Here is a 23,791-nt window from a genome sequence, read left to right as displayed (position 1 = left end):
TGTTGTAGGGGTTTACTTTTGTTTCTGATTGGTTTCCATATGGAATTATCGTACCTATTTAGCTGCAATATATACGACCTGAATGTACAATTCTTCCATTCTTTCATTTTTTTCCTCAGCGTGTTATTGAGATGATTAAGCGATGTCTTATCCGTTGGTAGATGAGAATGTTGCCAGGTACGTCTTGCTCTTCGTTTCTGTGCAATTAGCTTCTTAATCTCTTGCGGAATTATTAGATTATCATTTCTTGGAATAATGTTCGGGGTGATCTGCTTGGTTGTTTCACGTATAATCTCAGAAAAATAATCTATATTATTTTCTATCAATAATTCAAACATGGACTTTTTCTATTTTCCTATTTTTTTTTTCTAATTTATAATTCTTTTCTATGGGGATAGTTACATTGCTATTATTGACATTAATTTAAGTTTATCCCCTTCATTTCTGTAACATCTTGTATTATGGTATGGGCAGTTGATTAAATTTAATTATTATTGAAATTTGCATTTTCAAGTTCAATTATTTTCACACCAAACTTCAAAGTTTATGTAATATTCGATCACAATTTAAAATTTCATTCTTACGTAATATTTTTTAAAAATTATTTCTATACTCAACATTACTAGTTGGAATTTATTCTCATGCAATATTTAATATTATTAATATAATCAATGAGCATATTTTGGTCCTAAAAATGAAAATAACGAAATAAAAGTTATTTGAAAGATTTTATTGACTCGTTCCCGCGGATTCATGAGTCTCTTAGAAGTCATCAAAATTACGTCAAATATATTTAAGATCTCGCGGTTTTCACTAACCTTACGAATCTCCATTCGGGTTTTTCCTACCCTGATTAATTATTTATTTGTCAGATACCTATTGTTTCTTTTGAACAATTTAATATTAGGCTATCTGAAATGAAGGATTGGCACTATCGCCTGAAAAGTGGCACAATGGCTACACTAAATCCTTTAGGCATTTCTTCTTTATACTGGCATTTAAAGCCACATTAAAAATCGCGACGTTATAAAAAGATCAACAGATGTAAATTTACTCTTGATAGGATACTCAAAGTCATTAACTAGAGTCACTAACTTTTCAATATTACTTTCTGAGTCTTTTATATTATTACTTGATGACTTTGTTACTAATTTTTACAATTATTTTACTTTGAAATATTTCTGTTATGAAATTCGGACCTGACAATGCTCGTAATTGTTTTTGTTAAAAATGCTTAGTTAACAATATTTACTTGAACTTAACCTTGATGGTTACGTGAAGTCAACAAAATAATAGTGGTGTGAACAATAATCGAACTGCCCATTGTTACAAAAATGTTACCCAAGTACAACCAAAATCCTAATACTTAAAAAAAATGTTCAAATTGACAAAATATTATTATTTCTATTCTAATTGACAATTCAAATCTTAAAAAAAAATTGACGACTATGATGTTCTGGTCTGGATATGTTGAAGGATTGGTTTTTCTTACTTGGGGAGTGAGCCTTAGTCAAGAAGTCTGCGTCGATCTGCGTAGTTCTGTCTGCGTAGTTTATCTCGGTAATGCTGCCACCTTTGATGCCTTTAGTTCCTCTTGCTAGTCCTGGTCTTGCTGCTTGCTGGATACTCCGTTTTAGTTTAATTACTCTGCAGCCTCTGGTTGCGAAGAAAACCTGATCCAGAATTCACCAAGCACAATTCACAAAACTAACACTTCACTACAAGGAAATCCACCGCTTGACACCATGAAATGGTATAATGGGGTTGGTAGTATGGTTTGGGTATGGGTTGGAGGTCCGTTTGTTGAAAGATCCACAGTCCTGGATATTGGTTACTGTAGTAGCTTCTTTATACGATGTGGTAATAATGTCCGTCCAACCTTTCCTGATGCCTTGGGTCGAGCAGTAGGAATAATGTTTGATCGACTGGTTTGATGAGAGTTCTCTTCAGATTAATGGGTCCTTTCAATAAGGTATTCGCTGGAAGAGACAAACTTCTGGTTTCCAATATAAAAATCCACTTGTAATGTTTTACACTGTATTTATTTCTTTAATTCACAGACATAATCTCCACTTAGATTATCTAAGACTACTCTAGACTAAACATTAAGACTCACTGGCTAAACCCTTGCCTAAGGCATCACTGCTAAACTCTTGTCTAAGACATCACTCGTCTAGATTCTTGACTAAGACATCACTGCTAAACTCTTGTCTAAGACATCACTCGTCTAGATTCTTGACTAAGACATCACTAGTTTATACAAATAATTTTGACTCATTATATATTGTATTGGACGTGAGAAATTCGGGATGGCGCGCTTCCGCATTCATACGAAGATCTTGGACTTTGATCAACATTGAACAATGAATTCATATTTTTATTAAAAGCACGTATGATCATGTTATTACAGAACAATATGTTTTATAAAATACTTCAGTATTAGTCAGATTTATATGGTTCAACATCTCTTTTTTTAAATTGTTATTTGCAATAATATAATAATTGCATTGTATAGCGATAGTGAAGTTTACGCCCATAATTTATCTTAAATTGGAAGTGATTTTGATATCACTGATTTTGATAGTGAATGTGAGAGTGATGAAGATTTTTTTCATCCGAGTTTTACCGATTATGTCCAGCGATTCTGAGGATAGTGACAATGAAGAAGTGGAGTGGTCAGAATTTGACAATTATTGAACAATTTTTAGGACAAAGTGGAGTTGTTTTGAAATCAAATAATCCACAAAGTGTAAGTAAAGTGGTTCAGCTAATTTTGGGTAATGATTTGTTTAACTATATGGCTGAAGAAAGTAATCGTTATCATTCACAAAATATTGATCGTTTTAAAGACAGTGCAAAATCTTTGAAATGGAAAGACGTATCTGCAGTAGAATTAAAAAAAAATGTTGGGATTACTTTTGCTTATGGGCAGAGTTCGTAAGGAGAGTAAGGATGAATACTGGTCCACAGACAGAACAATTGAAACCCCAATTTTTGCCCAAGTGATGAGTAGAGACCGTTTTCGCCAAATATGGTATGCTTGACATTTTTCTAATAATGAAAATAACACCAATGAAAGAGATTGCCTTAATAAAATACGTCCAATAGTATCTTATTTCAAAACAAAATTTGAACAAGTATGCAAGCCAGAACGAGGCTTGTCATTAGATGAAAGTATTATGCAGTGGAGAGGTCGCTTATTATTCAAGATGTATAATGCTTTAAAAATCAACAAATATGGAATTCTAATTCGAATGGTTTGTGAAGCAAAAACAGGATATATATGCAAGTATGAAATTTATCATGGTGAAAGAAGTCGGCTTCAGGATACAATTATACGCCTTCTACAGCCCTATAAAAATTTGTAGCACCATGTCTATATGGACAACCATTATAATAGTGTCGATACGTGTCCAGTCCTATTACAACATGGAATCCGAAGTTGTGGTACTATACGCAAAAATAGAGGACTTCCTACATGTTTACGAGATATAACCTTGAGACGAGGTGAATCTGTGTTTCGTTGCCGAGGAGATACTCTTGTACAATGTTGGCAATCAAAAAGACTGGTTCGAATAATAACAATTCATTCAGCAAGTATTGTACAATGCAGAAATTGTATGTGCCAGTTATGTAATGTACTCCATAATGGTGAATGTTTCCATAAATTTCACACATGTAAAACGGATTAATGTAAAACTGTTTAGTTTAAACAATAGTTTATATATCTACTTTTGCTAAATTTTTTGTTAGTTTTATGTTTAATTATGCATTATTTAAATAATTTTTTTATGTTTCCAAACAACCATGTAGTTTTATTTTTTTTTTAAATTGAATTATAAAAAATAGTTGTTTTCATGCTACACATATCAGTTTGTGTCTTTACTCGTGCGTGTTTACTGGAATTTTATATTTTGACACCACATTTATGAATATAAGTAAATCCCATAGATCTTATACTGCATGGACTGCTAGTCGTGCGCAAAATAAGTGCTCAAACATATAAGGGGCTGTGACGTCACTTACTGAGCGAACGTTGCCAAAAATCGCAGACTTTCAGTATCAGCCATCACAATTGCTATTATATTATTAAAATAAAACACCTGGCATTTAATCAATCGGGAGAGTCCGCGATTGTCGACAACGTTCGCTAAACAAGTGACGCCGCCACAGTCCCTTTTATATTTGAGCACTATATGCAACGAAAAACATATACGGACTAGCAGTCCATGTAGTACAATGTCTATGGTAAATCCCGATATTATTATTGAGTTACTGTAGTCTTGAACAAATGATGATGAGTTTAGATCCATCCAGAATGTTTTTTTTTCAAATTTAACAAACGACATGAAATCAACAGCGTTATCATGCATGGATAGGCTAACGCTACAGACGAACAAGAAGCAGAGAAGTTCTAAATTAGTTTCCAACGTATTATAAATGCTAATGCACAACACGATTTTAACTTTTTGAATATAATTTTATGGCATATGGTTTAAGAAACGCCGCTCAAACGTTTCAAGTTCTCAAAGGTCACAAACTGAAAACGATATTTCAACGTCTGGATAATAATGACATCGTGATCAAGATTGAAAAATCTATATTTGGTAAATTAACTATTAACTTTTTAGGCCACGCAATAACAACAAGAGATTCTACTTAATTACCGTAAAAAAAATTCCTAACCTTCTAAACTACCAACGACTTAAAAAAATATGACGCTTTTCAGGTATGTGTAAATTTTATAGAGATTACATACCTTACGCAGCATTGAATCCTCCACATGCTCTTAAGAGAAATAAACCTATAATTTTACCAGACAAATGTATCAAGGCCATTAGTAAAATGAAAGAAGCTTTGGCAAATGCCGCACTTCTTTCTCATCCTGATCCGAATGCAACTTTAGCAATATTTACTAATGCTTTGGACAGGAAAATAGATACAACAAAATTCATCGATATAACCATGGCATTTTTTCCATGAAAGTTGACTGAAAATAAATCAATTTGGTGTCCTTATGACCGCAAACTCTATTCATTTTTAGATTGATCAAATTTTAGATTCCATATATTCGATATAGTCAAATTATAGAATTATTGCTGGTAAATCTTTTGATTATATAAATTTTAGAACAAAAATCCAATTTTTAGAACCAATTTCAAAATTTTAGAACTAAAATCTATAGTCATTAGAATAAATCTACAATTTTTAGAACCAATTTATAAATTTTAGAACCAAAAATTCAGAATAAAACTGAATCTTATATTAATCCATACAATTTTTTGAATATACGTACCATTGTTTATATAAATTTACTAGCTAACCCGGCAAACGTTGTTTTGCTAAGTAAGGTATATTCTAAAAAAAATTCTAGAGAATCAAAAATATAAAACTTTGAGTGTATAAGGATGTGTTGTTTGAATGCTATATACAATAATCGTAATTATTGTAATAATTGTAAATAATATTACTGAGCTTATACAATTTTTTCAAATTTCTGCGAGAGATAGAAAATGATTTAAGTATTTCTTCTTTGACCTGCTTTTTGAAAAATGAATTAAAGTGAATTTAATAAAAAGTATATATATATATATATATATATATATATATATATATGTAGAGCAGGGCAAGGCACAAAGGTCCAATTTGACTTTGAGCAAATATAAACTATATTGTGAAAATCAAACCAATTATATCACAACAAATAACACATTTCAAACGAACAATTATCTGACTAAGTTCAATACAACTGTCAGCAACATCATCATTGTAGAAATGTGCTTTTTTGCTGTCTTTCAAAAATTTGTTATCTAGACCCTTCTACCCTATAGGCAGAGTAACTTGGAACGGCCAACGGTTTAATGTCTTTTTTTAATTTTAAAGGTATTTTACGAAATAATTAACATTTTGAACTAATGCTAAAAAACTGCCAACGGAAGAAAATACGTTTGTTATGGATTTTCAAAGATTACCGCCTATCTCCCGATAGCAAAGTCGTGAGCATCAAGGTTATAGCTGGTTATACACCTTTTTCCCTCTACTTTCAAATATTGTTATTAAGGGGGGAAGTCCATATAGACGCATGAAAATAGGTCATAATTTAAAAATATTTTTAAACGTGATGGAATAATTTTATTGTTTTCGAACTTTGACATAACTTTATTTAACCCTTTTAGAATACAAAAAAATATTAAAAAAATATATTTCAAAATGGCGGCTCAGCATAACTTTTTGTGGACTGACTCCGGCGCGAGGTCCAAAACTGCTGCATTTCATACTCATCAACCGTCGATCTGAAAAAAAATTTTTTAATGTTTTCTTTTGAGAACATATCAATGGGAAGGATAAACCTATAAAATTGAAAAAAAAGTATAAAATTCAATGAAAAACAAGCCTTTGAAAAAAATCTGAATTTTTGGCTATTTTTTTTGACATTTTGGGCTCCAGAAAATACTTTATAAACGCAAAAGATCTAAAGATTTAGGTTTATCCTTCCGATAATAATATAGAGAAAGGCCTCACCAAATTTCAGACACATCGATACATAACTTTTTGAGCTACAACACGAGTAGTTTTTGAAAACACAGTTTTGAGATAATCGCGTATAAAGATTTGGTAAAGAAAAACTACTAGTTTTAGTTACTTACCGATTAATCTGCTATCCCAGGTCCATACAATAGTCCTTCCTCTTCTTCAAAAAGCTGATTTTGTTAAAGTTGTTGTTGTTTGCGAGCTTTACGAGCATCTTTTGTTTGTGAAAGGCTCCTGCGATCCTGTCGAGTTATTCGCGCCTCATCAGTATTATCAGCAAATGCTTTAGCATAAGTGCCTACAGTCAAATTAAGAAGGTTCATTATTCTTAATATTGAACTAAAGCCTTCATTAAATATCCCAGCAGCAATGTATGCTAAAATTTCAACTACTTTTAGCCCACAATGAAGGTGTTTTGGTGATAGTCGCCAAACTGTCGCGTTGAAACTTTCATTCGTGTTCTGCGTATGACCACCAAGGCATCGCTCAAGTAAATAATCTTTTGACAAATCTTCGTAAACTGGTAAAAGATGCTTTTTCATTTATTTTCCAAGCAATGGAGCTAAATCTACGTCTAGAGGATCTTGATTTAGGGCAATAGACTTTTGCCATTTGCACCAGCTATCAACGCCTATTGGACAGTTTTTATGTTGTGGGTGTTTTTTAGTAGAAAAAATATGGTTATAAGTTGCCATTATGGCTTTTTTGATATCTTTAACACTGTGAAGATTTCTTTGAATACTCAAACCATAGTATTTTGTTAGTTTTTTCACAACTTTATCAGTTAGTTTTCCTCTTCCAAAAAGTTTCTTTTCTTTCCTTATATTTCTAAGTCTTGATTTCTAAGTCATTCTTTTTTCTACATGACCAATACATTCACTCTTCACAACTGTTAACTCATCACCATAAGGATTCAGATCTAAAATAGCCTTGAATGTTTTAGAATCTCCGTCGCCAATGTAGTTACCATATTTTACTCCAAATTTTTCTTCAGAACGCGAGAACCTTTCTTTCATGGCATCGACTTCCATCTTGCCTGACGTGCCTTCGTGAGTTTTTTGACACTCATCCTCGTGATTCTCAAACCATTCACGGAATTCTTCTGTATGAGTCTTATTTTTCCAGTAAGTACAGCCTTGACAGTAACTACTTTTTGTTATCAAGTCAATCACTTTTCCTGAATAATAACCGATGAGCGTTGTAACACCGTACTTTGATTTGAAGCCGCGCTTTTTCCAGGTGCCATCACCAGATACTTTTAAAATATGTCTTTCTCGTCCTTGCTCGAAATTTTTTTCTATCTCTTCTTAATCGGCCTTTTGCGATAGTAAATCAAATGATAATTTGGTTGAATCATAAATGTGTTCCGCGATGGTATCGTAGCAATGTTTGCTCAAACCAGTGCATAAGACCATCAGATTACAAAAGACATTTATTCCTTCTCTTGCAACGCCTAAAAGTCTCATGACAAACACTAATTTACGATTTATTTCAAATCCATTGTTAATAAAAGGACCTGAATTTATTATTCTATCACCACATCGGCACGTAAGAACAATTTTAAAACCGAGGCCCCTAGAGCCACACTCACTGAAACTTATCTTCTGACTGCACACCAAACAATTCACAAGTTCAGATAAAGCTGTAAACACTGTAAAAAATTCAATTATTATATACCCGTGCAAAGGATTAGTTTTTATGTCTGTAATATCACGCATATTGAGTTTTCTTCCAATGGCACTCTCATCATGACTTGTACTAGCGTCATTTTTTTCACCTGCGCTATCAGTGAGATGATTGCCTTGATAACGTCTTTTTTTAGCATTATGTCGTGCAATATTACCTCGCTTACCTTTTAGATAATTTGGCATTTTTATGTTTTGAAATAGACTGAACACTACGAATTTTCCAGCTAAACTAAATATATTTCTCGACTAGCTTTTGTTCGTATAGCAATATTACGCCTGTAATAAAATTTATAGAAGTACTTCCGTTATAAGACAAAAGAAGTATTTCCTAGTTATTATAATGGAAGATACCCTTTTACTTGAAGCGTCGACTACCTGGCTCGCTTGAGAGCGCGCACTCCGTCCCGCTCCACTATATTAGCTATAACTTTGTTAATATAAGAGATTTTTTTCCCGCTCGTCAATATATGCTCTTTATACTATACTTGCAGATTATCGAAAAAAAATCATTTTTTTGAAAATTTTATATGGACTTCCCCCCTTAAGCAGTGCTTAACTTAACTTAACCTTCATATATTACTATCTATTCTTCGACAAATTTTGGGAAATTATAACTGGGAAAAGGAAAATGACAAAATCCCTTTGATCGATACCAAATTTAGATTCTGAATTTAAATAACATAAATAAAAAATAATATAACCTAGAAAATGTTTTATAAATACCAATAAGTATCTAATTATACAAATGAGATCTTTCAGAGCACCTTGTTTGAAAAAAATATGCCAAAAAGTGCATTTTCATATTAACATTTCAAAAAAGTTGATATTTTGAGTCTCTAGTAACACTTGCGGCCCGTTTACTAACGTTTCTGTATATAAATAAAACTACAAACAAAACTACTTACTACAATTTAATCATAATTAAATATTATTCACGTAAAACATCCTACTAAAGGTAATTGAACATCATCTGTCACAAACGTTTGACATTTCACGTATTATCCACCGTCCACTGTTTTATTCAAATCGGTTTAGCCGTTTTCGAGTTTTACTAAGACATTTGAAAGAGAGCTCCATTTTTATATTTAGGATTTATTAATTTATTCTTAAGCAAGCCGTAATCTATAATAATAGATATTATTTCAGGCTCTTGTCAAGCTTGCACGAATTTCGTTTCTGAAAAAAAAGAGCTGAAAAAAAGCATTCGAACATTAAATACAATGTTCATCATATCAAAGTCTATCTGACCACCAGTTAAGCTCAAAATTCTTGCACAAGGTTGAAAGTTATGCTCATTTAAAACCGGCGATCAAATAAATGGTCAGACTACATAGATAAAGTATAAGGATTATGCAAAAAAAAATTATGCAAATAGTTATTGAAATCAAATTGAGAAAATTCAGTAATATCATAAAAAGCTAATTCTTTAAAAAGTTTAACTAGGGAAGCATGAAATTTTTTGCTGTCTAAGTTTCGGGTATTGAGTGGAAGTTTATTCATAAGCTGAATATCTAGACCGTCGATCGTATTGAAAGAGCTGGCTAATTTATATGTGCGCGCCTTAATAAGTTTGTGTCTAGTGTTGTAGTTTGAGGAGGACGAAGCCATATCGAAAAGTTTCGAATTGTTTTTGATGAAAGATATTGTTACCATCAAAAAAATGCATGGGACAGTTAGAATATTGTGTTTTTTAAATATAGGTCTGAAGGAGGCTTTATTGGACAAGGAAAAAATTATTCAAATAGCTCTATATAAGATTGTTGTTAAAACAAGATTTCAATGTTTCAGAAAAAATAGAGAATTTTTGTTTGTTTGCACATTTTATATGCAAACTAGTTAGTTACTAATTCATTTGTTAAAATTTAGTGATGATAGATTGATAAGGAGAGTAATTGCTACAACCAACTTTGTGCTGCCTTAGCTACGTGTGATTAGCAGAACAACAGGGTCCATATTTGAGAACCGCGTTTTATTTAATTCAGGTGACAGTAGTAATTTAGATTTGGTTAGCGCAATTTTTAATAGTGAAGTCCTATACATGTCCTGAGTTTTTATCTTTACCTTCATTAAAATTTGATCTCAATAATCGAACTTCAGGCATTCAGGCCAATGGATTTTGTCAAAACTTTTGATGGATCGGATCAAAATCGAATTTCTGCATACATGTCTTTGAAAGTATAAATACGACTGGACCATAGGGCATTATTAAAATTTATTTTACATGTCAAATTAGCAGGTAGGGCTATACAAGTCACACAATGCATGCTCTCTTCAAATAGAATTCAACAAATGCAAAAGTACTAAATGAGACAGTAAAAAACTTTGTTTTCAGACTGCAAATAATTTTTAGACTGAGAACAACTTATAGACTCGGCTATAAAAAAGGATAAATGACGTACAGCAAACGTTTAGTTTACAGAATTACTTTAAGAGCTGAGTTTAAAATGATTGTTAAGTGTAAATCTCCTGCGAACTGAAATGTTGCGATTTCAATTGCCACGGAATAAGATTAATTTTAATTCGGGGAAAGAAACTCATTCACCTGTTAAGAAAATTCAATTTGTAAAGTCAGTAAGCTGAAAACCGCTTGTCAAATAAAAAAACTAGCTTATATAAATTTAGAAATTTTAGTCACTCATACTCATATTATTAATTCAACCAACTTTTAATGTAGAGAAATTAGGCATTTTTAATAATCCAATATCGAATACTCCTAAATGTCGCTTTAGCGTTTATTAGTAATCTTATATATAACAATGAATTGCAAAATGTGTTGGTAAGCGCATAATTCAACAACTCATAGACCAATTTGGCCAATTCTTTTTTTAAAATGTTCAACTCGAATAATTGCCGGGAAAACCCTAAAAACAGCCTCATCTTTTTCACATACGAACGTTTTCTAACTAAAACGTGGAATCAATTTGAGCTTTAATTTGTTTATAATGTGTAAATAAATAAGGTAAATTAGATAATTTATAAAGGTAAACTGGTGGACAGGTAAATGGGAGGATATGTAAAATGGTAGAGAGAAGAACTGGTAGATAGACGAATATGTGGATAAATAAACAGGTTGACAGCTTAATTGGTAGATATGTAGAACCCCACCCTGTATTTAAATAATTTTGATGTCATTTTATAAGCATTTTCGAGAAAATTCGAAATACCAAATTTCAAATTCGTAGCTCATCATTTGGCCGAGATATCAGTGAAAACATGTGAAAGTGGCCCCTTTTTTCAAACTCATTTTTTGTCGGAAATATGAGAGATATCGAAAAACTGTTAACGTACTGATCTTGCCTATGTTGTTCATAACAAATAATGTGAAAAAATTATTTGTTAGTGCGTGAAAAAGTGAAAATGATTTTTCATTTTCTATTTTCTACCAGTGCGGCTTGTTTGACTACTTTTATATTAGCATCATTCGAAAGCCTGTACATTTTTTTTTATTATTCAAAAATTCATTTAAATCTAAGTGGAACTTTGGGAGAAAAGTTGGAAAAACTTAAGCTGGTACGCACGCTGCCGATACAAGAACAGGCATATAAAGTTGCTTTGCAAGAGCGACGATCAAGCATAAGGCTAAGTGCTTAAAAATTAAAACTAGAGACATAAAAAAATTGTGACGGATAACAGAATAAACGGCAACGAATGGAAATGCAATCATTGCAAAAGTGAGGTTAGGGCCACGACGTCAGACGACAGAGATGACTCTAGCATTAGTGAAATGGAAAAGTTATTTCGTAAGTACTTTATTCCATTCAAAAGTGAGGTTGAAAGCAATCTTACCGCCATTAGAACGGAGCTTCTGAAAATTTCGGAACAAAATCATTTAGTTAATAACACAGGCCAACAAAAAAAAATTTTTTTTTGTGCCTCAAATGTTAGAGCTGATTCTTATAGTATTTTTTGCGCTGATTTCAAATCTGCAAACCATTTTTTTGTATCAGCTCTAGTTTTTGAGATCCAAAGAAGTTGCCAAAACCAGGTCCATTCGAGGTCGTCATGGCAAAGAACTTTTCACAGTGTCAACTAATGTCCTAACTAAGGACGAATGGGTCTTGTAAGTTTGTATGTACGAGTACTCATATCTCCTTAAAATAACATTCGGAATTGTATTACTCTTTTGTACTTTCGTTCCTTATATTAGGTGCGCAACTAAGTTCTCGCTGTTTGTCAGTATATAGCTCTATCAGTAAGGGTTGGCCGATTTTGACAAATCCAAAACGTCTTGAAGTAAGTTTAGAGTAAGTAAACAAACTGCTGCGACACATAATTGATTTCGTTTTTGCATTATATACTTCTGTTTAAGTGAATATGTCCAATTTTATGCCAAACAATCGTTATTTGCGAGGAGTGTTGATTTTCGTCTTCCATTCAAAAAAAAACGGGAACTTAAGTGCATCGAGACCTACGGAAATATTGCTCTGAGCGAAACAACATGCTGTGAAGGGCTTCAAAAATGGTGATTTTGATGTTGACGACCACCCTCGTGAAGGAAGGCCAAAACCTTCAGATTTTACAATACCATTTCAAAAACGCTAAATTGAAGGCCTTGTTCGAAGAGGATTTGTGCCAAACTCAAGAAGATATTGCTTTAGAATTAGGTGTTACCCATCAAGCCATTTGCAAGCTATTGCATGCGTCGGGGATGATTTAGAAGCAAGAAACTTCGGTTACTTGTGAGTTGAAGCCAAGAGACGTTGAGCGTCGTTTTTTCGCCTGTGAACAACTGCTCCAGCGGCGAGAAAAGAAGAGGTTCTTCATCACATCGTGACAGGTGAAAAAAAATGAATACATTACAGCAATCCAAAGACGAGAAAATCTCGGTTCGGCCAAATATTCACTGCGAAGGTTATGCTCTACATATGGTGGGACCAAGTCGGTGTTATTTGTTCTGAGCTGTTGAAACCGAGTGAAACCATCACTGGAGAACTGTATCGAACTCAATTGATGCAATTTTTTTATAATAAAGTTACATTTTCATCGAAAAAACAGCGAGAACTTAGTTGCGCACCTCATACCGTAAAAAATATCATATACGATCGTATATCGTATCTTGAAAACTAAAGCTCATAGAAAAAAAACAATGTCATTTTCGAAAACAGCGCCCCAAATATACTTAAAAACAGTATTAAAATCGTTTGCACCATTTTCTTTGTTGACCTGTGTAATATATGTAAGCAACTGAAAACACAAGTGACATCTGTTGAGGAGAAAGTTAAAACGCTTGAAGAACAGTTCGTAAGTGCAGATGACAAGTACGCCGAATTCAACGATCGTAAGAGACGCGAAAAGAACGTAGTAGTTCAACGTAGTAGAGTCGAATAAAACTAATGGACAAGACAGATTACAAGACGACATGACGAATATTACTAAGCTCTTACCACAAGACACACAAATTACAACAAAAGACCTCAAAGTTCGTGGTGTTGAAAAACCAACTACAGGTAAAATCAGGCCATTATTAATTGAAACCCCATCCGAAACAACCGCTAGAATCTTAATAAAAACTAAACATCTAAATGGGGTTTCTATGAAACAAGACATGACGCCCAGACAATTAAGTCATCTGAAAATGCTGCGAAACTAACTAAACTCAGATATGGAAAATGCAGACAAAACAATCAAATATATAAACGGTGTCCCTAAAATAGTGAAGCTACACTCCTTTCGCGGGTCATCGCAGGAACGAACATCTTGAACGCGGCTTATCAATCTACTTTCAAAACACTAGGGGTCTTAGAACAAAACTGAACACATTTCGAACGTCATCTTCTGTGAGTGATGTAATTTGTGTTACAGAGTCATGGCTAAAGTCTGATATTGCTGATGGCGAGGTAATCGACAACACATAAGCGATTTCTAGGTGCGATAAAGATCAAATCAGTGATAAATATGAAAGAGGTGGTGGTGTATTCGTGGCATTGAAGCGTAGTTTTTCAACGGAGTTGATTGCACTCCCTAATAATAATATTGAACAAGTCTTTGTAAAAATTAAAACTGCACCACACGACACAATTATCTGCTGTGTTCACCTATCTCCTAAATCAACTGTAGAAATCTATAAAGAGCATATATCTGCAATAACATCAATATCCAAAAAATACTCAAAAGCAAGTATATTAATCGCAGGTGATTATAATTTACCCAGCAGCCTACAGCAAGAGCATTGTTCGTGCTTGTTTTATGAAGAGTTGTCACTACTAAATTATCGGCAATTTAACAACATTCAAAATCATAGTGGAAAAACGCTTGACTTGTGCTTCAGTAATATACACGCAACTGTAGAGCGTTCTCATGCTTCAACTCATCCACTTGTCCACAAACATCAACACCCAAAAACATCTCCCTCCGAAAAAGACTCCAACATACCAATTTAATTTAGCGGATTATGCTGGCCTGAATGACTATTTTAAACAGTGATTGGATCGATTTATACAAGACAACCAGCATTGATGAAAAAGTAGATAAACTATATAAAGTAATAAACAATGGTTTATTACAGTTTTTTCCGCTCCTATTCTGCAAAAACACTAATTATCCCAGATGGTTCTCAAAAAAACTCATATCCACCATTAAATTTAAAAAAAAAACTCATACAGAGTACAAGAAAAATATTTCAGATCCACATATAATGAATTTTGCCAACTAAGGTATGATTGCAAGAAATTGAGCAAGCAGTGTTGTGAAAACTACATTACTAAAATGGAAAATAAAATTAAATCTGACAGTACTAAATTTTGGACATTTGTGAAAAAAAGAAGAAAAAAAATTCAAATACACCTGACTTGGAATGGTTTAGTGGCTCATGAAGGAGAAAATATTGCAAACCTATTTGCATCTTTTCTCAGAAGTACTTATTCATCTAGCATTAATAAAACTACATCTAACGAATATGAGGAGGGAGCAAATACCATCGACGCCGACCTCTCAAACGTAGATGTGAGTTTTGATAAAGTATATGATCTACTGTTAAAATTAAATGTGAGAAAAGGAGCCGGTCCAGATGGATTACCTAACACACGTCTCATGAATTGCGCCGCCAGCCTTTGTGAACCACTCACACACATCTTCGCTAAATCCTTACAATACGGTAGTTTCCTGTCAGCTTGAAAATCAGCTTATATAACACCAATCCATAAATCTGAATCTAAAACAACAGCCGATAACTATCGTCCCGTTTGAATCCAATCTGCTACTTCTAAGTTGTTCGAAAAATTAGTGCTACCAAAATTGTCGTGGTCTTTCAAAAATATCATAACCACAAAACAGCACGGCTTTTGTGGTGGCAGATCTACAACAACAAATCTACTATTATATGCAGAACAAATATTAGGCGCAATGAACAACGGCCTGGATGTCCATACAATCTACACAGACTTCAGTAAAGCGTTTGATCTCGTCGATCACAATATTCTGTTAAGGAACCTACAGCGGTATGGAGGTCTTTCAGGGGCAAAATGTTAGTCTGGTTTAGATCCTACTTAACAGGCAGGCATCTACTGGTGAGACTAGATGGCCATTTATCTGAAAAATACGAAGCGATATCTGGTGTACCGCAAGGATCACACTTGGGACCAATATTATTCAATATTTTTATTAATGACATAGGCACTGACTTCAATTCTGATTATCTTTTATACGCAGATGACCTCAAAATCTATAAAACTATAAATTGTGATGATGATAGATTATCGTTACAACAAGACATTGCGTAAATAAACAACTTGTGTATAAGTAATAAACTTAAGTTAAATGCTTAAAAATGCGCAGTAATGATACTATCTCGATCCCACAATTCAATTCAACAAGACTACTATTTATAGAACCAAAAAATAAATCAGTGACTTCTATAAAAGACCTTGGAGTTATTTTTGACACCAAATTAAACTTCTCGCAGCATATTAACAAAATTTCCCTTCAAGCCCTAAGAACACTTAGCTTCATCATCAACAGTGGTCGAGATTTCCACAGCATAGACATACTATACATTCTGTACTCCACACTCGTCAGGCCTACTCTAGAATATAACTCCATAGTTTGGCCACCTCACACTGAATTATCAAGCAACAAACTTAATAGAGTGCAAAAAAAAAATTGAAAAATACCTTAAGGGGGTTGTTCTTTTTTTATTTTTCTTTGTTTCGGTTTTGAGATTTTTTGATATTATGAAAGATAAAAACCTTAGAATCATTTAAAAAAAATAATCTCAATATCTATTTTTTTGACAAAGTTATAAATATATATATCTCTATATGTATGATCCTCTGAAAGCGTTTTTTTATTGCTCCGCGAGCTATTGTATGCCAGATTCCTCTTTTTCATTATAACACCTCATGCACATGACCTTTTTAATGTGTCAGCATCTTTGAACACCATGGTGTATTTAGTACATTAAGTTAAATGGTGTATTCAGTACATTATATTAAGAACTTTAAATACGTTTTTCTCAAATTGACTTTTTTCAATGCGGTGCCACAAATTAAACAAAAACTACAAGTCGGATCGACTTGTATTTTTTTTTAATTTGTTCATCACTGCAATACCTAGTCCCCCTACCTCAAACAACTTGATACCATTACGCAAAAAAATTTTGCGAAGCTTCTCGCCCCAAAAAAGGCCTTTTTTGACACTTTTTTTTAAATAGCTGCCATTTTTTCCTTCTTGATTTTTTTCTTTCATTTTGGTAGGGGGACTGGAAACAAACTTCTTCTTCAACGTAATTTCTTTTTTTTTTTTGTTTCGGGCGATGCGCAACGGATTTATCTGTGGCACCGCAAAAGAGATCGATTTTGCAAGACCGACTTTGGCGCCCCCTGGTTAAAAAATGACGGCGCAAAAAAAGAAGAAAATCACGTAATATTCTATGATTTTGTAATTTTTGTTTAAAAAAAACCGCATGTCTCTATGATAAATACATTTCGAGAAAAAACAAAAACAAATACCTTGCATTTTTTGTAACAAAAAAAGAACAACCCCCTTAAGCACTTTGCGCAGTCGAAAAGAATTAGTGCACATGAAAGCGAAATTTTTTTGCTGAAATGCGAGGACAATAACCTAACCAAACGACAGCAAATTACTGATCTTATTTTTTTCATAAGACAGTAAATGGCTCAATTGATTCCCCTGCGATTCTAGAAAAAAATAATTTGATATGCCCGAGACAAGGATTAAAAACAGACGGTACTGTGCAGACTTCAAAAAAGCCGAAAATCTATATATTGAACGGTCCAATGGACAAAGTAGCAATGGTGGTCAACAAACAGTGCTCAAAACTAAACTTTTTTAATTCATCACATAATACATTTACCAACATTGTCAAAAGGAATAATACTTATTAGTATTTGCTAGCATTAATGGTGTGCTTGAGTCTACATGTAAGTGCATGTGCGGACGTATGTATGTACGAGTGTATGTATAGCTGTCCGTATGTGAGTTTGTATGTGTCTGTGAAAATAACAGAGTTTAACATTATTATGTTACATTACCATATAATTAACTGTGTGTAGCCGATTGGCTATAATATAAATTTATTATAATAAATAAATAAATAAACAAAAGTCGATTATAAAAACCTTTGACCAAGTTTCAACTATATTCGAGTTCACTGACAACGTCGAGTAAACATCTTATCTGCATTGCAGTGCATTAAGTAATAGTGACGCATAGTGATTCATTTATATTCAAGTGATAGACAATTATTTTATCATGATTTAATAATTGTTCTAGTAAATTTTTTTCAAATTTAGTGTTTGATTTATTTTTTTATAATCATTTCGTGAACAGTTTTTTTTAAAAGTTCAAACTTGGATAAACCTAACAGTGCCCCTTAGGGGCTTAATATGGAAAATTTGTCAAACATTCGTGTTGTCGAGTCGAACAATATATTAAATGACGATTCGATGACAAATGCGTAATACGCAGTGCATCAATTACAAAATAATCAACCACAAATAACCCAAATAAATACTATTCAGTCAGCACTTTCGATGACAAATGCGGGATACGCAGTGCTTCAATTACAAAATAATCAACCACAAATATCCCAAATAAATACTATTCAGTCAGCACCTTCGATCTCTTCGATAGATTCGAATTCAAATTTAAATCCCTGGCAAGTTGTGACAGGTGTAAAACAAAAATGTGCAATAAATGTAAGTGAGAATTCATTAAAATTAAACAATAGATTTAGCGCTCTAGAAAATGACGCTTCTAACTCCAGCTCTCAGCCTTCCATTATTAATCAAGCAAAACTACCACCGCCCGTTTTTATTTATGGAGTGAATAATTTTAGAGAAACGGTTGATGTTTTTAATAACGTAATTGATAAAAATAAATACTCAACAAAAATTCTAGCTAATCACATAATTAAAATTGATGTGTCTTCGGTGGAAGACGATAGAATATTTGTAGCTTTTTTGCGGAACAAAAAGATTGTGTTTCATGCTTATCAGATTAAATCTGTAAGATCATACAGAGTAGCATTGAAGTACATACATTTCACCACAGATAAAGAGACGTTAAACGTGAAATTGAAAAGCAAGGACATAAAGTACGTAATATTACAAATGTCTTACACATTTCAGAACGAAAAAGCCGCTCAATATGTTTTATATCGATTTGGAACCCAACACTTACAACTCCACAATTTTTAATTCAACTTTTAAATATAAATCAAATAATACATTTTGAGCCACCCCAAAGGTAACCATTGTACAATGCAGTAGATGTCAATTATACGGACATACAAAAGCTTATTGTAACCGGCTTTATGTCTGTGTCAAATGTGGAGATAATCATATAACATCTAAATGCACTATGCCAGCTGAGACTGCAGCAGTTTGTGCCAACTACTCTGGCCCACATCCTGCAAATTGTAGAGGATGCCCATATTATCAAAAAGTAAGTAAAGTCAATAATTCTGCACAAAATACTTCTCCAGTAAATAATAATTACCAATCAAATAATAGAAATATAAATTCTGCTAAAAATAAAACATACAGAATCGCCACCACTAATCATTTATCATATGCTCAGGCTATGAAAGGTCAACAATCGAATTTAAACGACACTCCTGTTTCTCAAGAATCTTTAGTTCAATTTTTAAATGAATTTAAAATATTCACTCAATTGATGCAGCAAAACTCGATGGTATTAAATATGCTATCGACCATCATTGATAAATTTAAATAATGGCTAAATTCATTAGAATGTGCTTATGGAACTCAAACGGTTTGACCGAACATAAAAACGAGCTGTAGCTTTTTTTAATAGAAAATAAAATTGATATCCTTCTAGTGGGTGAAACCCATTTCACTCAATATTCAAATCTATATATTCCTCACTATTATCTCTACCATACTCAACATCCAGATGGCACTGCACATGGAGGTGCAGCAATTATAATAAAATCAAAAATCAAACATCTAATGGAACCTATCTGTAATGATTTCCTGCGTGCAACCCTCATTTTTGTCGAATTTCCTCATAGTAATATTACAATTGCATCAGTCTACTGCCCGCCTAAACACAAGATACTAAAACGATACTTTGAAACGTTTATCAACGGTCTTGGAAATAAATACTTGATTGCAGGGGACTATAATGTCAAGCATACTCACTGGGGTTCAAGACTATGCAATCCCAGGACGAGAACTCTACAACTTAATTAACTCCAACAACTCAACACCAATATCGACAGGAGAACCTACCTACTGGCCAAGCGACATGCTTAAAAAAACAGATTCACTAGATTTCTTTATTTGCAAAGGTATTCCAGAAAGAAACTGGAAAGCCGACTCAAGCTTGGACTTGTCTTTAGATCACTCTCCGGCAATAGTATCTTTCAGCAATATTGAACCAATCTGTAACCTCAACTTTCACCTTACAAATAAGTATACCAATGGAATAAATTTGGAGATATTCTGGACAATAATTTGGAATGCAACTTACCACTACAATCTGAAAGAGAGATTGCTTTTGCAGTGAACTCTTTTAATGACTCACTCTATATAGCCGCACAAAACTCCACTCCAACAATCGAAAACAACTTTTTTTTAATTGTCCAACTTCAATCAAACGGCAAATCGCAATAAAAAAAGACTAAGGGAAATCTGGCAAACCACCCGATTACTGGTAGATAGATCTAATTTTAACAGAGCTTGCAAAGAGTTCAAACTCATGCTCCGGAACTTTACCAACCAAGTTTTTGAAGAGAAATTAAAACACTTAACTTCTACCAAAGAAACTAACTACTCACTTTGGAAAGCCGCAAAGAAATTTAAACAACCAGTCGCTCAAACGGTACCAATTAAAAAAGCCAACAACTCCTGGGCTATAAGCGATGAGGATAAGGTCTATATGATGTTACTTTAATTCAACAAAATCAACAAAAAGAGCATTCATGAGCCATATCATTGAATCGTACAAGATTGATTCAGAGTTGCCAAATGTCTGCGTATATTTACAAGTTGCGAGCACATAACGTGTATCTGACGAGATGAAGAACTAATCCTGACAAAATGAAGAACATGAGAGTGAAGTAGTATGCTGCAGTGGTGTTTTCTTATAGTATTTATTTAATGATGAACAGATATGCTACTAAGAAGTGTAAGTAAATGAAATCATGTAAAATGTATTCAATTGCATTTATAATCCAACTTTTTTATTCGTATTCTAGATGATAGTTTTACTCAAGAAGGTAGTGGGACATCCGATTTCCTGAAAATTGTAGATGAGTTGTTTGACGGTGAGATTGAAACTGCCTCAAATTCTGCCAGTGACTATAAACGTCTAAGCACTTAGTATTTTGGAAAGAAGTTTCGCGTATCTTAAAAAAATGCTTCTATGAAAAAGAAAAGACAGTTAAAATACCACAAACTACTCAAAATTGGGAAACATTATAGGGTTTTGAATATATTTGGCAAAAAATAAAGTCACCGGAAATTAAATTTTTGTCAACTCGTAACTTGAACTATATTTTTTTGTAGTATTAGAAGTCACGGGCTTAATAATCGCAATTCTTCTTGCAGTGCACTTATTAGATCCTACAAAAGCCTTGTTGTCAATAAGTTTCATTCCGTCCATTCTCGCTCTGCCAATTGTGAGCTTGATAAAACAAAGGTGCGATTAAATCATTAAAAACATTATTATTGTCTAATGCTTCAATCAATGCCATGTGTGAACACAACTTGAATGAAGATTTTCTAGTTACGTGTAATGAATACTGATGGAATACATTAGAAGAGATTAATAGAAATTATTGCATGTTCAAGTTAATACATACATGACTGGCTTCATTACCAAAAAAATTTAGTAGTAGAAATGTGAATCCGAAGCTGGAAGCATGCCGATAGACAAACAAAGATGATGGAGCTAGCAAAGAAAGAAGTTTGTGAAGATATTACACGTAAACTTGTCCACAAAGTGTCTTCCACACCACACTTCGACTTAGTAGTATCTCAAAATCTTGGCCTAGAGGCCATTGCAGAAATGGCCGACATCTTAATTGATCACTGTGGTTCATCATCAATACAAACTTAAAAACTGCTTCCTTCACTTTGCCGAGTCATGTCCTTATGCCTTATGCCTCAGTGCCCAATAGGACGGCTGTACTTTGCCACATGATTCAAACATATGTACTTAATTCGTGACCTTGGGCTTTGGCAAGTGTTCGGTGTTATGTTGTGATTAGCCATTGTGTACAGTGTATAAATATTATTAAAATAATTTGGACAAGTGGTCTAGAGATCAAACTGAAACAATAATTGATGCAGTACGAGAAGAAACATTTCTACATGCTACAGACTTGCCTGCGTACCACAATAAGCAAAAAAGGCAAAGCCTTGGACATAGTTCTACAAAAAACTTTGAGGATAAGGCCCATAGCGACTCGAGATGAATATCAAAGAAGTTCAAAGCATTAAGAACACAGTACAATTTCAAAAATAATAAGGTAAAAGTATCTATGAGAAGCGGGATTGGTACACGAAATGTAAGTTTTTTCTTTTTTTTATTCAATAATTATTTTTAATAACATTTCCAGCATCTGACTAATAAACCACCAGTGAGACAAAAAAGCAGAAAGAACTCGTCAAACGACGATATATTTACTTGCGCCATAAATAAACTGGTATAATCAATGGAGAAGCGACAAGAAACACCAAAAAATCCAGAAAGAGGTTGTGGACCAAGTTTCTTTTCACTTTCGTCACTAGTACAACTATTTAAAAATAAAAAGCGAAGGACACGACACTTAGTAAAGTTTCACAATTTGTTTTTGAAGACTACACACAAGAATGTAAAGAATTTAATATAGTACTTAATTATTATTTATAAATAAAAACTAACATAATAAGAAGTAATTTATTTTCACCAGTCATTAAAATTCTATTGAAAATTAATATTCGATCGATTTATCGATTCTCTCATAACTTTTCTACCATTTGTAGTGAGATCTCAATCCTTCTGCAAAAGGCGGAATTTTGATATATTGGCAATTAGGGACAATTTACTCAGTTTAAGTCGAAAGTAAAGCAACGCGTATGTAGTTCTTTTAGCAATGATGAACAAAGTCAAACTGGTGCCCACACCCTGAAATGGCGCGCCACATTAAACATCGTATGTAGAACTTTGGCGTGAATGATTATGTTGTGATATTGACTCGGATGAATGACTGATTCCTAGTATGCTATTCGAGGTGCTTTGGAAGCAATCCGTCATTCTTGTCAGAATACAAATCTATGTGTTATGACAATTCCTTGCCGATATAATAGTGCAAGTCTTATGCTGCACAATCTTCGATGCTACGTTGATTTTCCGTAATTTAAATTTCGAAATTTTGTAATTGATACCCGGCTATTATTTTAGGAATAATTTTAACCAATAACCAACGCAAAAATAAGTTTTAAGAGACGTTTTCAGTACGGTCGTAAAACCATTTATCGACAAACGAAAAGTTTCGGTAGGAGGACGAAAACAAAATATTAAATCGATTCAGGCTACGAACAGGAAATCATTAGCTTCAAAAATATCATTACACCAGGAAAACATCCACATGCATATCTAGCAAAATATCAAGTAAAACGCTAGATCCGTACCATAAGTACGTGTTCGAATCGTACGCCGCGAACATTCAGAAAAACATAATTATACCGAGCATAAGCTTTATTTCACACGGAGAGTTGTCGATGACAACTCGATGAAAAGGATCGATTGCGTAATAATTCAAATAAGAAAATATTTCATAAAATATTATATGTAGTATGCTTTTGTTAATATTGGTGATATGGTGTAAATAAATCAATGATCAATTAAAGATTAACCCGAAGTCGAACTCGAATGCACGCGAGAAATTAAGATGAATCGTACAGGATAATTCTGACGTATTCTGCTGAGACGACAAATAATTAACTCGAACGCAACAAATACCTGTCACATTTCATTGAAACCACATCTTGACCAATAAACGCCTATAGGAATAATTTTAGTGAGAGAACGGAGATACAGAGAGATGTAGAAGCAACGTTAAAAGCGAATGTATTTGCAAATCTAAAAGCTCATGGGCCAGTCCG

At 33.3% G+C, this 23,791-nt stretch overlaps 1 pseudogene; it reads left to right on the top strand.

The window, feature by feature from the left end:
* Nucleotides 1-1,451: 1,451 nt before the first annotated feature.
* LOC113380995 lies at nt 1,452-4,983 on the top strand (annotated as a pseudogene).
* The last annotated feature ends 18,808 nt before the right edge of the window (nt 4,984-23,791 follow it).

Source organism: Ctenocephalides felis, unplaced genomic scaffold (genome assembly GCF_003426905.1).
Source record: "Ctenocephalides felis isolate EL2017-DRISC unplaced genomic scaffold, ASM342690v1 CF-g0.4_SCAFFOLD_02516, whole genome shotgun sequence".
In the NCBI taxonomy this organism is placed as follows: Eukaryota; Metazoa; Arthropoda; class Insecta; order Siphonaptera; family Pulicidae; genus Ctenocephalides; species Ctenocephalides felis.
This window is presented reverse-complemented; position numbering and strand designations above follow the sequence as displayed.